This window comes from Gambusia affinis, linkage group LG18 (assembly GCF_019740435.1).
Source record: "Gambusia affinis linkage group LG18, SWU_Gaff_1.0, whole genome shotgun sequence".
Lineage (NCBI taxonomy): Eukaryota > Metazoa > Chordata > Actinopteri > Cyprinodontiformes > Poeciliidae > Gambusia > Gambusia affinis.
In genome coordinates this window covers 7919289-7934617 of record NC_057885.1, presented here as the reverse complement: position 1 = coordinate 7934617, position 15329 = coordinate 7919289, and the positions used below count along the sequence as shown (strand labels likewise).

At 38.2% G+C, this 15329-nt stretch overlaps 1 protein-coding gene across 2 annotated transcripts in view; it reads left to right on the top strand.

Annotated features, from left to right (window-relative positions):
* Nucleotides 1–15329, top strand: part of htr2cl1 (5-hydroxytryptamine (serotonin) receptor 2C, G protein-coupled-like 1) — a 322666-nt gene that overhangs the window by 233018 nt on the left and 74319 nt on the right. Inside the window, exon 1 of one of the 2 annotated variants that reach the window (XM_044097000.1) lies at nt 14239–14463. The exons of the other annotated variant lie outside the window; for it this stretch is intronic. The gene's annotated coding sequence lies outside the window, so the exon portion shown is untranslated. Of the gene's footprint in view, nt 1–14238; nt 14464–15329 lie in introns of those variants that run through there. 2 annotated transcript variants of the gene reach the window in all.

Here is a 15329-nt window from a genome sequence, read left to right as displayed (position 1 = left end):
GTTAGCTAAACCACGATGATCCTAGCAGTAAAAAACAAAAGACATTTTAAAGGCTGAAAACATCCACCAGCAGCCACACAACACGGTGAGAAGTGACGAGAAACATCCACACATTCACATCACGATCATTAACACTCCTCACGTCAGCGGCGACCGCTGCTCCGCCCTGAACAGATCAGTGGAGAATGTCAAGAAAGAAAGAGAGGAAACTGTATAAAACGCCTTCAAAATAAAGGCATAAATATAAAAACCTCTAATTTCAATTGCTAGATTAAGTTTTTAGTCAGCTGTTGCAGCCTCACTTTTTTCGGCTTTCGTTAGCTAAGCTCGTTAGCTTTGTTGGCTCAATGCTAGCAAAACTCCTTGGACTTTATCCTTTTCCTACTCTGTTGTCCAACCTCTGGGGTAAGATACAGCACATATAGATGTTTCCCTGTTAAGGAGGTAATTATTATATGACCTCCTTAACATGTCTCCAGTTGATGTGTGAATCAGCAGGGAAACATCTAAAACATGCAGGACGGTGGGACCTCTGTGTTGGTGCTTTTCCCGTCCATGTGTAAAAAAAACGTCTACATATGGAGTTCTATTCGGCACATAGATGTTGGGAGTCTTTTCCAGCCGTACAAATGCAGCATCGCTGTGACAAAAGTGCAGTGAATATGCCGGGTTTATTCTCGTCACGTATTCTGTGTTTTCGCATCGTTCCCACTTCAGCCATATAGTGATGCTGCTCTGCATGGCATGAATTTTAAATCACCTGTGGAGTCGCCCAGATTTTTTCCTCTCCTGTCCTCCCCTTCTCTCACACACACACACACACACACACACACACGCATACGCACACACACCCACACACACACTTTCTTCTGCTGTTTCTTACAACAAATATGTTTTTCTATCATTCAAAAATTATGAAAAAATCCGAAGTGTCTGGATTCCCATGATTGTGTGTTAACACAATGAAGTCTGATCCATCTAAAATGTGTAAGGTAAGCCTGCTTAACACATGTGCCTTCCCTCCACTTTACAATTTGGCTCTTTGCCAGTCCTGCTCATTCCATTGTTCCCTCATTCTCTCACTGACACACACACACACACCTGAGCTCCCCACTGTCTAGTATGCTTGAATGCCCTCTCCTCTCTCAAAAACTGACACACACACTCTGGACTTCATCTTTATCCACGTCTGGAAATACAATTTAAATCTCTCTGCCACACACTTTTCGTTTTTTATATGCGCAGCAGGTTGAAAAGGTGGAACGAGAGTCTGTGAGAATATTATCTGCATTGGTCAAGGCTGCAGTCAGCTGGCACACACGAGCGCTGGCCGAATGTGCAATAAAAGCTCTGACAGAGAACATTATCTGTTTTTGGTTTGACACGTAACAGAGGACTAACACCCAGCGCATTGCAGTGCAAACATGATGGATTTGTATATATATAAATATTTTCCATCGGGATCCACTTATTGGAAGCAATTACATGGGTCACGCTGGATTTTAATGGAGAAGTAATGGACGTTAAGAAACGCGCGTTGGTGAGACTCTTGTGGGGACAGAGATAATGGAAAAGAATGAAAAAAAGAGATGAAGACAAAGGGAAGGGAAGCAGACAGAGTGGGGAATAATGAACTGACTAGTATTGTTTCTTCTTCTATTTATCTATATCTATTCATGCCAGACTTTAAAGCGCAATGAATGATTAGCTGTTTGAGTTTCTCAAGTTACACACACAAAAAAATAGCAAAACAATTTCCGCACATGAAATTTTCAGATCATCAGGATTTTTTTTATTTATTTTTTTTTTTTATGTTTCACATTTGTACTAAATTGAAAATGAAAAGAGAAAGAGCTTTTGAATCCATCCAAAGATGGCGCAATGTGGCTTCCACACTTCTAACATTCGTGCCGCAACATATACTAGTCGGAGTTACGTCACCTATTCTTTTGCATCTTCACTATAATCTTTGGAGTCAATTTCGAGGATTTCTGGACATCTCACTAAAGAAGATTACAAGTAACATTCATGAACACAGTTCATTAATATCAAAATGTAGACTGGCCAGCCTTCAGATTAGTCATCACCACAACTGTTTGTATCATTATTATTCTTTCAACAATAAGGATGCTGAAATGCCGAAAGAATAACAACTGCCTGAAGGAGCTTGTTTGGACCAGAAACAATGCAATATTGATGACCGAAGCTCTAAAAAACGAACAGATTGCAAGACTTTGAGATTTATAGTCGGTCATTTCAGCAAAGGAAGGGACAAGTCGTTCACCCCAACGGCCGTGCAAATAAAAACCCACCGCGAAAACACAGAACCTTACCAAGTGTTTTTGTTCTAGTTTCCAGTGCAAATAACTTCAAACATTTTAAATAAGACGAGACTAACTTACAGGTAACTTTTCAGCGAGATCTGAGCTTGTTTTAAGTCAATAAGTCATTAATTTTCATGGGAAATTTCTAGTTCCACTGGCAGACTATTTCACTTCGAATATGGGAAAAATGTCTTGTTTAAAGTGAAACAATCTGCCAGTGGAACTAGTGTGTTTTCTAATCAATAGTAAGGAATTATTTACTTGAAATTACCTGACACATCTTCCTGAAAAGGTACTTGTAAGTTAAAGCGCAATAAATTATTACCTTACTACACTTTAGTTCAAGTGTGGTAAGGCATTTTCACTGGAAACTAGAACAAAAATACTTGGTAAGACTTTGTGTTTTTTGCAGTGTTATAGCTTCTATAGATTGCTTTAGGTAATTCATGTTTGTGTGAAACTGCAAAGATATTTGGTCACTGTTTTGCTGCTGCCATTTTTATCACTGTATGGTAACTTAGTGAACTTTAAAATGGTTTGTCATTCTAAAAACCTGTACTTTCTAATCAAGATGAAAATCGTACACTTGAATGAAGTTCCACAAAGTAGTTTTTTTTTTGTTTTTTTTTTTTAAATAAAAACATAAGATGCAAATATATTTTTCAGAGTACAAAACTTTTGATGGTTTACACAAACAGTGGAAAAGTATTCATGTAGCAAGATATACATCTGATTGCATGTTTGTGTGTGTTGGGTGTGTGTGTGTGGGTCCCATCTGTTTCCAAGCTTCCCGCTCTTACCAGCTCCTCCAGTTCGCTCTTGGCTACAATCTATCTTCATTCCCATCTGACGCAGCACCAGATATGATTCCAAAATCCATCAGCCCACATTGTCTGCTTCTCTCACAGGGTGCTTTGACATTTGGTACTCTGTGCTCAATTAGGACTCCGGTTCTCTAAAAATGTCCAATTTAAAGTACTAATAATCTCACTTTCTGCGTTTGGGTCTGGTTTCAAACTTGGCTAAATTCTCAGCCAGTTCTCTCAGTAAATGTCTGCGTTGATTTTTTTCTTCTTTTTTTTTTTTTATGCTGCACATGTACAAGTTACAGTTACTAATCGTGACCTGGTATCGTTTTGGACCCTTGAGCGAATACGCCACCACAGAACTGAGAGACACTGCAAACAAGTAGAAGTAGGGTTGCTACATTTCAAATGGGGCTATAAGATTTAGGCCTAGAGCTAATAAGAGCACTAGAGGCTTATTAGAGCTAAAATCATGATCTCAAGAAACATTATGATCAATAGTTAATAGTTAAAGGAGCAGTATTATGTCAAAATCAACTTTTCAAGCTTTACATCATGTTATGATGTTATTCCCTTATCAAAAACATACATGGGGTGTTGCTTTGATTCTTTCATGCATGTTTTAAAAATCCTTTAGTCTCCCGTGGCAACCATTCAGCTGTCTGGGTGGACCTAGCCCCGTCTTTGAGACACAGCTCCTCCCTGAAGCTTCGACTTCACAGGACTCCCCGACTCAGCTCCTTCAGACTAGCAGCAGTAATTAGCAAACACCTGGTGGAACTGCAAGTATCCTGAGCTCATTATACGAGTTGTTTCTCTTTTCGATGCTGGTAAAAATGTAGAGGTGGTTAAACGTAGAGGAGCCATGTTGTGACAACTTCCTGAAGGCGGAGTTTCAGGAAGAGCAGGAGCTTCTTAAAGAGACAGAGGCCTGACTTCAAGGCCTTAAATTGCAAAGTCAAATTTCTTTTAAGTCACATTCTATAAATATACACTTAGCATTTTTTTAAATAACATGTTAAGGTAAAAGAGTTACTTGATTTTGCTATAAAATCACACTCGATGCCTGGAAAATACATACTACTGGCCCTTTGTTTTTCAATGACTGGAAAAAAAACTACATTTGGAATTAAAATCTGCATATACAGATTTTTAGATGATTCTGTTTCAAAGTTGTAATATTAAAGCACTGAATTGATTTAAAATAGTAGCAAACATAATTTTAAAAGATAGATAACGTGTTTCTTATATGACAAGAGAGATTGTAATTCACTGTTGTTGATTGAGGCTCAATCTGTTCCTACTGACGATCACGTAGTCATTCGCCTTGAGGTCATTGCTGTGGGAGGTTGTTGAGAATCTGGTTCCCGTGCTCCCAAAAAAGGTGATGGAGATCATTTCTAGTAAGTGAAAAAAATGTGTACGGAGTGTAACTGTTCATTCATTCACTGAAACATTGAGCTTGGACCTGCGTACCGTTGACGTAAACACAGTATCCTGTTGAGGAGTGTTTCACTGAACGACAGCATTGGCTTCCATGGAATGTTTAGAAGGTAAAAAGGAGTCTACAGAAAGTTTGTTGACGTGTTACTAGGGTTACGGTTGTTAAGACGAGCTAAAGCCGGACAGGACCTGTCCTCTCAAAAAGTCCACTTAACAGATTTTTCTGCACAAAACAAAGATGGCCGATGTCAAATAGACATAAGAGATGTCTTGCTTGGATGTGCTTGGACGGATTTGACAACAACTGACTTTTTCCAACTTGATGAATCGCCGCCTTTCTGGTGTCTTTCTGGGAACAACAAAATAGTGATGTCATGGCTCATGTGGGTTCTGCTATATTATGGGAAACTAGTGCCTGGATTTAAATAAGGCCATTAAAACGAAGCAAATGAGCAAGAAAACATATTTGGGCACTGAGCAGCGCTTGCATGAAACACACATTGGCAAGATGGAAGCCATACTTAATCACACTGGGATAATCTGGTTTTCTGTTTGGCTCCCCGGTGGATTAGATATATAAATGTTGACTTAATCCCCACATTTACTATTCCCTCTCACAAGAACATCAACCCATTTATTTGAAGTGTTACAGAAATGAAGTCAACATATAATGTAATTGTTTGGTGTACCTTTCCAGCAGCATTCTAATTAGACTTCTGTTTTTCTCTTTTTCTAGCCTGTACTGTCTACATTGCTGCAGTCTTACAGTGTTAACATGTACGTGTATTGGTGTATTTTGAAAGACTGTGTCAGAAAAGTACTTGACAGTATCATTTGTTAAAATGCTGCTGTTATCAGAGGGCTACTGTTAAAACATAAGCACTTCCTCTGGTGTTTTTATCTTTGATAATCAATGTTATTTCAGTCTTAAATTCAATATCAAGGTCAAATGCAAGGTCGAATGGATTATTTAGGGTTTGGGTCTTTTTTTAGTTATTACTGCAGCACAACATGACTTTGTGTGACAAAACAGGTCTTAATTTTACTCCCTCTGACAAAGCCCAGTGGTTTTAGCATCTGCTTGATGAATTATTGCAGCATTGGTTTTTATAAGATTTTCATCAGGCTTATTTGTATTGCACATTTCGGAAACTGCTTTGATGATTGTTTCAGTTTCATTGAACTTAAAAAAATAAATTTAAAAAAAGTCAAGCAAAAATCACCTAAAATATTGTCGGTAAGTTTAGCAGAGGGCGAAACATTCGGAGATCTGATTAAATAAAATTACAAAAATAAATTTGCTTAATGAAAACACGCCGAATTTTAACAAAACCCGCGCTTTTCTGTGACAAACTTTTGCTCTTGGAAGAGGTGGTTTTTCGACCGTGTCAAAATAGATGCATTAAGCACAACTCTAATGGAAACATTTTTTTTTCCGCATCACAATTGTCATGTGATTATGTTACAACTGGTGAAAACCACGAAGTAGACCACAGGGGGATGATAATGTTTATTTATTTTTTTATTTTTTTATTTTTTTCACACAATGTGCAGCTGGCTCCACTAGAGCTCTCGCAGCATCACACAGTTTATAAACAGCTATTTTATTTGAATGTGTTGAATACGTAGCTCTTCTAGAAAACCACCAACTACAATTTCCCCCAATCGTGGCCGACGCAGCCGCTCTGCAGCGTAAGGCGCTGGTTTGTCCCTCCGACGCCAACGTCTCCTCTGACGGCGTCGGCTCCACGGTTGAACTCTGAATGCATCTGATGTAACAGTTTACATCCGGCACAGCCACGACTTTTAATGACTTATCGCGTGAACGTGATTTTAATTCCATTTCTTATTCAGTGGAAACACCGCAGTTGGGTTATTGTGTTTTTATTATTATTATTATTATTTATTTTATTTTTTTTTTTACATTAGCATGACATAGAAAAAAAAAAGTGCTCTTATTTGTAATGGAAACGCAGCTTGTGAAATTCTTTGTAACTTTTGAAAATGAATTTCAAACATCTTTGCGTGATCTTTTGTGTTTTGTAATATAGTATTCATGTTTGCAGCAATACCTCACTTGTGCCGCTGGAAGATGCCAAAGTGCTAACGGTACGATCCTGGTTATCTGGAATATACACCGGTGACCATTAGTGGCATAGCGCCTTGACTGCGTTTATACCAGATGAAAATATGCAAAATAAAACTACTGTTTCCGTATGGATTAGAAATTCTTAATTCAAATATCTAACTATATATGAGGGAGGATGTCCCCTCGACAGAGTCTGGAGGTTCATAGGAAAAAAACGGACGAACATCAAGGAACATGTTCAAACCTTTTCGACTCGTATCGTAAGAAAGCGTTTAAAGAGGCTAACACAGACACACTGAACCAGTTTCCCATCAATCGGTGATCAGAGCGAAGAAAAACAAGATTGACAAATTAAATTAGCTGGCCTACACCCATGAATGCGTTGCATTATCAGGCCTGGTGGGGTAATTATTGCTCTGGCGCTCCGATAAGGAAACCTTCAGGAGAAGCAAATGCAATTTAAGCATTTATTGTGATGGATTACCTCCTTGCGAGTAAGTTCAAAGTCTTTCCATGTTGACTTTTATTGCACGTAGAAATGAAAAATAAATAAATAAATCCTGCATAGCCTTGGGAAATGAACTGAAGGAAAAAAAAAAAGGTTTGGTGATGCTGTATGTGCTCATACATCAATATTCATACTTAACCAAATGAACGCTGTTACGTTTCTAACACATTCGGTAAATGTAAGATAAATATTTAATCTGATCTGCACTTGGTGAATCTACATTAAAGAGCTGCTTTCCATTTTTACTATAAAAGTGAACAGTTTATTTTCGGCACTTTAGGCTGCAGAGCTGATGTTTAGTTTTGCTTCGAGATTTTATGCTCAGTACTGAAGTGGTTTCTAGTGATTAATGTGGTTTAAAAATGTCTGTATGGTGGCATTCAACAGGTAGAAGATTTATATTCACCATAATAAATGTCTGATGCCACCAGAAATAAGAAGTGAAGGCAGAGGCTTTTGTACTGGTTAATTTGTTGTCATCCAGCCCACCCAGAAAGGTCTGACCCAGTTCAGGAATAAGAAAAATGACCAAAAAAAATTTTTTTTTTAAAAATTGGTGAAATAAAAAAACAAAAAACTGTTTATTATACATTAGAAATGTCCACACTTGGAGGATACATAAAACTTTTAGAAAAAAAACTCTGATGATCTTAAGAACAAACAACATATCGAAGGTATGATCTATGTATTTGCTTAAATCAAAAGATGTTCATATAATAATGAAACAGAAATGATAAAGAAGCAGAGTAACGATGATATTTATGTTCACTAAACCCTAATTTGAAGTCGCACAAAATGCAGTTTATGTAATCTTTAGTACATCTTTCTAACTGATGAATTAAGTTTGCATTTCTGTATAAATCACAAATCACTCATAAAAGAAAACTTGCTTCTCAAATTGTGCTGGCAATTAAAAAAACATATTTAAAAAAAAAAAGTTAAATAACTTTTTGAGCTTTACATCATGTTATAATGTGATTCCCTCATCAAAAACACACCTGTAGTGTTGCCTTGTTTCATATTGTTCTAAAGTCCTTTAATCTCCCATGGCAACCATTCAGCCGTGCAAAACGTCTGGTTGTACCTAGACCCGCCTTTGAGACGCAGCTCCACCTCAGAGCTGCAGTTTTTAAGGTCCGCCTCCCAGAGAAATCCTCCCCAGCGACTTCCTCACTCGGCTCCTTCAGACTAGCCAGCAGCAGTTAGCAGATGTGGAACCGCACATCTGCTGAGCTCATTATAGTTGTCCGTGGAACGCTGGTGGAAATCTACTGATCTACATCAGTAGATATTGTGATGACTTCCTGAAGATGGAGTTTTTAAAGAGACGGAGGCCCAATGTCAAGGCATTAAATATCGTGGTCACATTTCCTTAAAGTCATATTTGATATATACAACATTTTGTAACAACTGATGGTTACAAGCACAATCAACTGACGGTTGATTGTGCTTTAAAATGGCACTAAGCCTGGAAATTACGTAATACTGACCCTTTAATCAAATCTGACCACATCTGATTAAAGCCAATTCTTTCTCAGATATTGTAAAAGCAGACCATGCATGAGCTGATGCTGCTTGAGCCAAGTCTTTTGATTGGTTCAAGCTATATTTTAATTCCAGTAAGCACTTCCTCTGCCCCGTCCTACAATGCTTGTTGTTAACCTTGTGCATTTGTATGAGACTTTTAAGCTTTCAAATTATTCTGTGAATACCAAGTAGGGTAGCTGTTTATCCAGACATGTAATGGTTGGAAAGTTTAGTTGAAAATGTATGCTCGTAACCTCTTCACTGCATATAGATGAGTGTGTGACACATACATTTATTTTACTCCTGCTGTCCACTGCAGTGGCTTTGACCCTTGTTGTTCTTGCAGTGTAAAGGCAGGTGTTGGCTGCTTTTACTGATAACTTCCCGTAATAACAGGCAGTTCCAAGGTGACTGCCTTGGAGGGATCTTGCCTTTTCTGTTTCTCTTATCGGTTGACTTGAACAAAAAAAAAGAAGCAATGAATAAGAAAAGATAGCCCAGTAATAACTAGAGATTGTTACAATCTCCAGTGTTTGTACCAATAAGCATACATAAATATACTTTTAAGCTTATTTCTCACTTCTCTGAGTGGTCAAGATCAAGTAAAGTTTAGATTGAGACAAAAAAAAACAACAATCCAGCCTGACTCGGCGCAAACCCAAAGTAAACCCGTCATATCAATTGAATTAAGCTTTTGCTGCTTTCGTTTGGCGAGCATAAGTTAAGTAAGCAGTGAAACGTTTTCTGTTTTGAACTTTTATCATCTTCCAGCTCTATTTTGCCGCACGTAGTAACTGCAAGGTCAATCATGTGCAAATCATCTGGGATGAGTGACTGATAGGAGAGGAGCAGGGAGGGGCTGCGTGCGCATTGTCCAGTCTCACAGTCTCATGAACTTTTTTCTATCCACAACAAATTAAGCTAGCAACTCCTCAATTTAGACCATTATAAGATCAACACAACTTTACATTGTGTTTTCTCTTCTGGTTTTCTCTGTGAGGGATGCATTGTTAGCTCAATAAATGCGCCGCAGAATCCCGAGTCGGACCCGTCCTGGAGTTTGCTAACACTTAATCACAAAGACAAAAGAAGTAATTGTCATTTCAAACGTTCTTTAGCAACTCATGTTAGCTTGTAGCATGTTCAGCCTGACTAACAGTACTAAACATCAATCTCTGTGTGCTCTCCTGAGAATATAGAGCCTGACTTTGGTTGTGAGATTTACAAGAGGCTGTCAGCATTTCTGATCGCAGCATGTCTCTCAAAACATAGGAATTGGCAGCAGAAGAGAGTGAAACATTATTACTGTACTCGATTTGGACCTCCTGGTATCTACTCAAACTCTTGCTTTCTAGATCTTTTACAACCTGAATGAAAGGAGCAAGATCCCACCGTGTCTAAGAATCTTTTGGTCACAGTTTCTTGCCTCTCAGTGCATCATCTGATTTGGTATCTATTTTCTGAAAATACTTTTGAGTCTTCAGTCACTATCAAAACCATTTTTGTTGTTATGCCTTGATTTTATTCGTTATCTGGGCATTTTTTACTCAGTACCTTACAAAATTGTGATATATTTTTGCCATGCTATTGAATTTAATCATTTTTATTGAGTGGTTGATCATTTATTGTCTAAATAGTATTTTATTTTGTTTGCTGTTGGTCCTGAGAAATAGATTGCTTATTAAATTTAGAATATAAACACTTAGCTATGGGGTCTCATTGCTCTGTGGAAAAAAAGTTTACCTTGGACAGATTCAAATGTACATCAGCAACTCACTCCAAACCTCTTTTGCAAGTTCAAACACTGTGACCTTTCAACTTGACCACGTTAGGCATTCTTTGTACCTCGGATGCGAGACCATTACCGCAACACTCAAAGGTGACAGTCGAACTCCTGGGACAGATTAATGGTCCGTAACCTTGTGGATGTGGAAGAAAATGACAAGCCTGCCCCTGATTATACACTTGACCTTATGCACCTCCCACTGAATGTTGGCAGCTGGTCTCTGGGAGACCAGCTGCCAACCAATGTATTTTACTGTCCAGCTCTTGTTACAAGTGACGATTGGTGACTCGAAGGTGGAATCAGTTTGACCTTTGACAGTGTGAGGTCGCTGATGAAATCTGAAATGAGCACCTTCAAAGTGGCCAAAATGGCACCTGGTGGAATTGTTCCAGGACGGCGAGACAGTTCAGGGCTGTGCAGGTGATCACTTCCATGGAGACCGTAGAGGTGCGTTTGCACAGAATCCATTTGGCCATGTATGGGCACAGATAATATTATATAATAGTATTCGTACCCTCCACAGTCTTACACGTTTTGTCACGATGCATTGACAAGCCTCAATGTATTTTACTGTCCATACTGTTTGTATGTGTGGGAGATGATAGAATAAATATCTCTCCATTAAAGATGACCTATTATTCTTCCTTGAACAGGTTGAAATAGTTCTATGAGCTACTCAAAACGTGTTCCTCACCTTTTTTCCACAAACTCCGGCTAACTGATTCTCCTTCAGGGAACCTCATTGAACACTTGATGGAATGAATTGAATTAGAGGACAGTAAAAGTTTATAAACATGATTTGCTTATTAGAACTGTAAATTAACTTGAATTGTTAATTAGATGACTAGGGTGGCTCTGAAAGAAATAAGTAGCAACGATTCGATTCATTTACCAAATTGATTCATTTACTAACAAGACATAAACAAGGAATCTAAAACTTTCTGAAGAAGATCCAGAATGTATATTGAGGTGTTCTTCAGGTAAGGAAGATGTAACCTCATCAGACGGTTTCCCCGTCTTGAAAAGCAAGCCCTCGGTTTACAGGGACAGTTTGGATTTGTGCCTCGAGTCTGAAGGAAAGCTTCGAAGAATTCATGAGCAAGGTCCCAAGAGAGGGAAGCCTGGAGGACGGGCGCCAGAAAAAACAGCCTCATCACAGGACAGCTTAGGGACTGCCTCCATTTTGGGTCAGACACTGTTTACAATTCTTTTGGAACCAGCTTGTGCTCCAGGTTCCTTCGGGTTTATTAGTCTCCTCTCTTTCTTTCTCTCTCGCTCTGCCAAACTGGATCGCCGGCGGTGACTCACTAAGGTGCTGCCTGTCTTTAGGGAGTTTGCTCTGAGCCTGGAGGGCTGGTGGATGTTTACTGTTTGCTGATTGATAGGTGGGAAAACTGTTGCTGAAAGGCAAAAGATGTCCCCATGATTGGAAACAATGCAGAGCAGTTTTCAACAAGTGCATCAAACTCGCTTGGAGACTTGGTAGAGTGTCCATCCGTCTTCATCACCACTTCACCGACCCGGCAACCCAGAAGGACGCACAAGTCGGAGTTTATGCCACGTCTGCACTAGAAAGGTGTTTTGGGAAAAGTAGACATTTTTTTTTCTTATTTTCTCAAAAGTGTTTGTTTCTGCTTTTTAAAAGGAGAGAGTGATCCAGAGACGAATGAAAAGAAGTGGCTGACAGCAGATGTCAAGGACTCAGAATAAGCTGAAATATTCTCACCAAGAGAGAGAAGAAATGTTTTAGGCATTACATCAACTTCCAGATCACTTTATTTCACAAAATGTTTCATCAAAAGATGATATACCTCAACAGTCTTCATACTTCAGGGGATTTGTTTTAACAGTGTGGGTCCTAATAACGTGAACCCCCCACATTTGTGGTATTTAGGAACAACAGCTTCCTGCGAATAGCTAAACAATTATAACTGCCTATTTTCATTGTGCAAACACCAAAATATACGTCAACATAGACATGCTGCATGTTGTTGTTCTTCATGAATACTTTGGCGTAGCAGATCACAGTAAAATCCACAAATACTGAACCTCAAACAGACGGACGTCTGAATTGGTCTTTGTTAAAAGACAGTTTAAAGCTAAAACCATGTGTATGTTTTCTGCTATTTCACAATTACTAACTATCCATCCATCCATCCATTTTCTGTACACCCTTCGTCCCTTAGGGGGTCCAATTACTACTTTATGTTCATCTTTTCCATAACATTTTAATATCCTAAAATTAGTGGTTGTATCATCATACACAATTATGACAAAGTAAAATGCTTTCCCAAATCCCTGTAAATTACCCTGAGTCGTTGTGAAATCCTGAAACTGCCTTGGTACTTCTGCAAAATTTTCATGTCTTTTGTTTTGTTCCAGGCTTTCTAGGACCATATCTTAAAAGCCGATTTTTTTATTTTTATAAAAAGATTATTATTTCAAACAAAGACGCCACGTGAAGCTTTGTTTCTCTCTTCGACCAATGAACAGTTGACAGCTAGCGAAGGAGAACAATAAATAAAGAGGCACGAAGAAAACCTGCGCTTTGATGAAACACAATAACGGCCTCGAGTCTGCACTGATGAATGTTTTCAGGACACATAGGCTGCTACGGAGTAAAACGGACGTCTGACTTCAAAAGAAGAGACGATGTTTTCATCTCTAAAACATCAGTAAAACAGGATGACAAGGCCTTGAATTGGCCGAGCCGATTTCTCTGGAAATCCTGTTATATTCCCAAATATTAAAGAGTTTCTCCTCTATATTTAACACATCATTATGATTAAACAATTCAACACACAGCTAATTGGTTAACTAGGGAGAGCTGGGGACCTGGAGCACTGCTGCCGAACAGAGCATGTGATTTGAACAGACACGGACAAAATGGATCAAGATTCATTAGAATCAACGCATCATTGACATTTTTGTACAAGGCAATTATTTGAAAGGGACAATCTTTTGTCACGCAACCCACGTTTAAGTTGTCAACATTGCCGTTTGGCGCGCTCGCTACATTTGGTCGCTGACGGTAAACAGTGCGGTTGAGGATGTGGGAATTGTAATCAGCATTGTAGCGCTGAAGCCATAAGTCATGAGTTTGAAACTTTGGAACTTGTATTAAGTCAATAATTCCTTAATTTTGATGAAAAATTACTAGTTCCACTGGTAGATTATTTCACTTGTAATGTTACTATAAGTGAAATAATCTGCCAGTGAAACAAAAAATTTTTCCTTTTTCATCAATTCTAATGATTTGACTTAAAACAAACTCCTGCATGTTGCTGAAAACTTACTTGTAAGTTAGTTTTGTCCTATTTCAAGCATCTAGATATTTTCACTAGAAACTAGACCAAAAATACTAGGTAATATTTTGTTTTTGCAGTGTAGAATTTTGTATTACACAATATTTACAGTAATGGTGGTGCCTGATTAAACCAAACTCACTTAAAAAAAAATTCATAGTAAATTGCATTCAGATTATAGAAGAGTTGACTTTTATTAAAGCAGGAATAATAATCCAATAGTCTGGCATATAGGCAAAGTATATTTACCGTATTATTCGGACTATAAACCGATACTTTTTTCCCAGGCTTTGTACCATGCAGTTTATCGCCCGGTGCTGCTTTTCTGTGGATTTTTCTCCAACCACCAGGGGGCTCTTTAGGAGGAAGTGAATCATTGGAAGTCAAAATTGGAAATCAAAGAAGAAAGTGCCGGGTTTCCATTTAGAACGAGCACATGCTAGCAGCAGCCAGGACGGAGAAATGTTTTCAAACTCGTGCCACCTCATCGTGGAAACATCACGAAGAAGTTCATATGATGCAGCTTTTAAGTTGAAGGCTATCGATCAGATTGATAGCCGCTGCACGTGTAAGCTCGACGTGAACGAATCCAAGGTTCGGCATTGGAGAGGCAGGCCTGTTTTCCTTCGGAAAACCGAAAACTTTGTGGCTGCGGCTTATAGTCCGAAAAATACGGTAATTTCACTTTAAGATGCTTTTTTTGTGGTTTCTAAAGTTTGTTCAAGATTTTATTTTGCTGTAAACTAATTATTCTTCACTTTTGTTGTGGGTTTGTTGTATTGCCTCGAGTGCTCTGCTTTCCTATAGACTTCAAAAACAATAACATATTTTCCAACTGTTAAATGAGTTTCCTTTTGTGTGTTTTCCATTTTATTTTTTATTTTTTATTTTTTTGCTCTATCTACCCTTTTTACCCTTAAGACTTTTTTGGGGGGGGATGAAATAAATTCCTATTTCTCTGAGCTGCTGCAGTCAGATGAACATATCAAATGAGGATTTCTGTTTTATTTTACGATGACAGATGAGTTCTCCAGAGCGGTTGACAGGGAGTTGAAAGGAAAACTACAGGAGCCCAAAGGCAATAAGAATCCTTTAGAATCATCAGTTTATGAGACAAAACAACTTAAAGACTGTTTTGTTCCTTATAGAGTTTCAGGAAAAGTAGTTGCTCTGGTTTTTCTCAACATTTTACAAGAAGCACATGGTTTTGGATTTACTTTTGAGAACAATGCGTTATCTTAAGAAACGAAGCTTTTTTTTTGTCTCATTACTGTGTTTATGGTTCAATTTTCTCAATAGCTTGAGATTACAAAAGTCTTTTTTTTTTTTTAGAGAAAATGTGATATAGTTATTTCAACCTAAAGAAGTTTGCTTTTCTCATTATCACCAAAAATCATTTAACAATCCCTATATATAAAAGGCATACTTAGTTATTGGAGATCAAAATGTATTTTCTTTCAGGGTTGTTGTTTTCCAGAAGATAATTGCTACTTTGTTCCAAATGTGACATAAAAATCCAGATATAGTTATTATATTGTTTA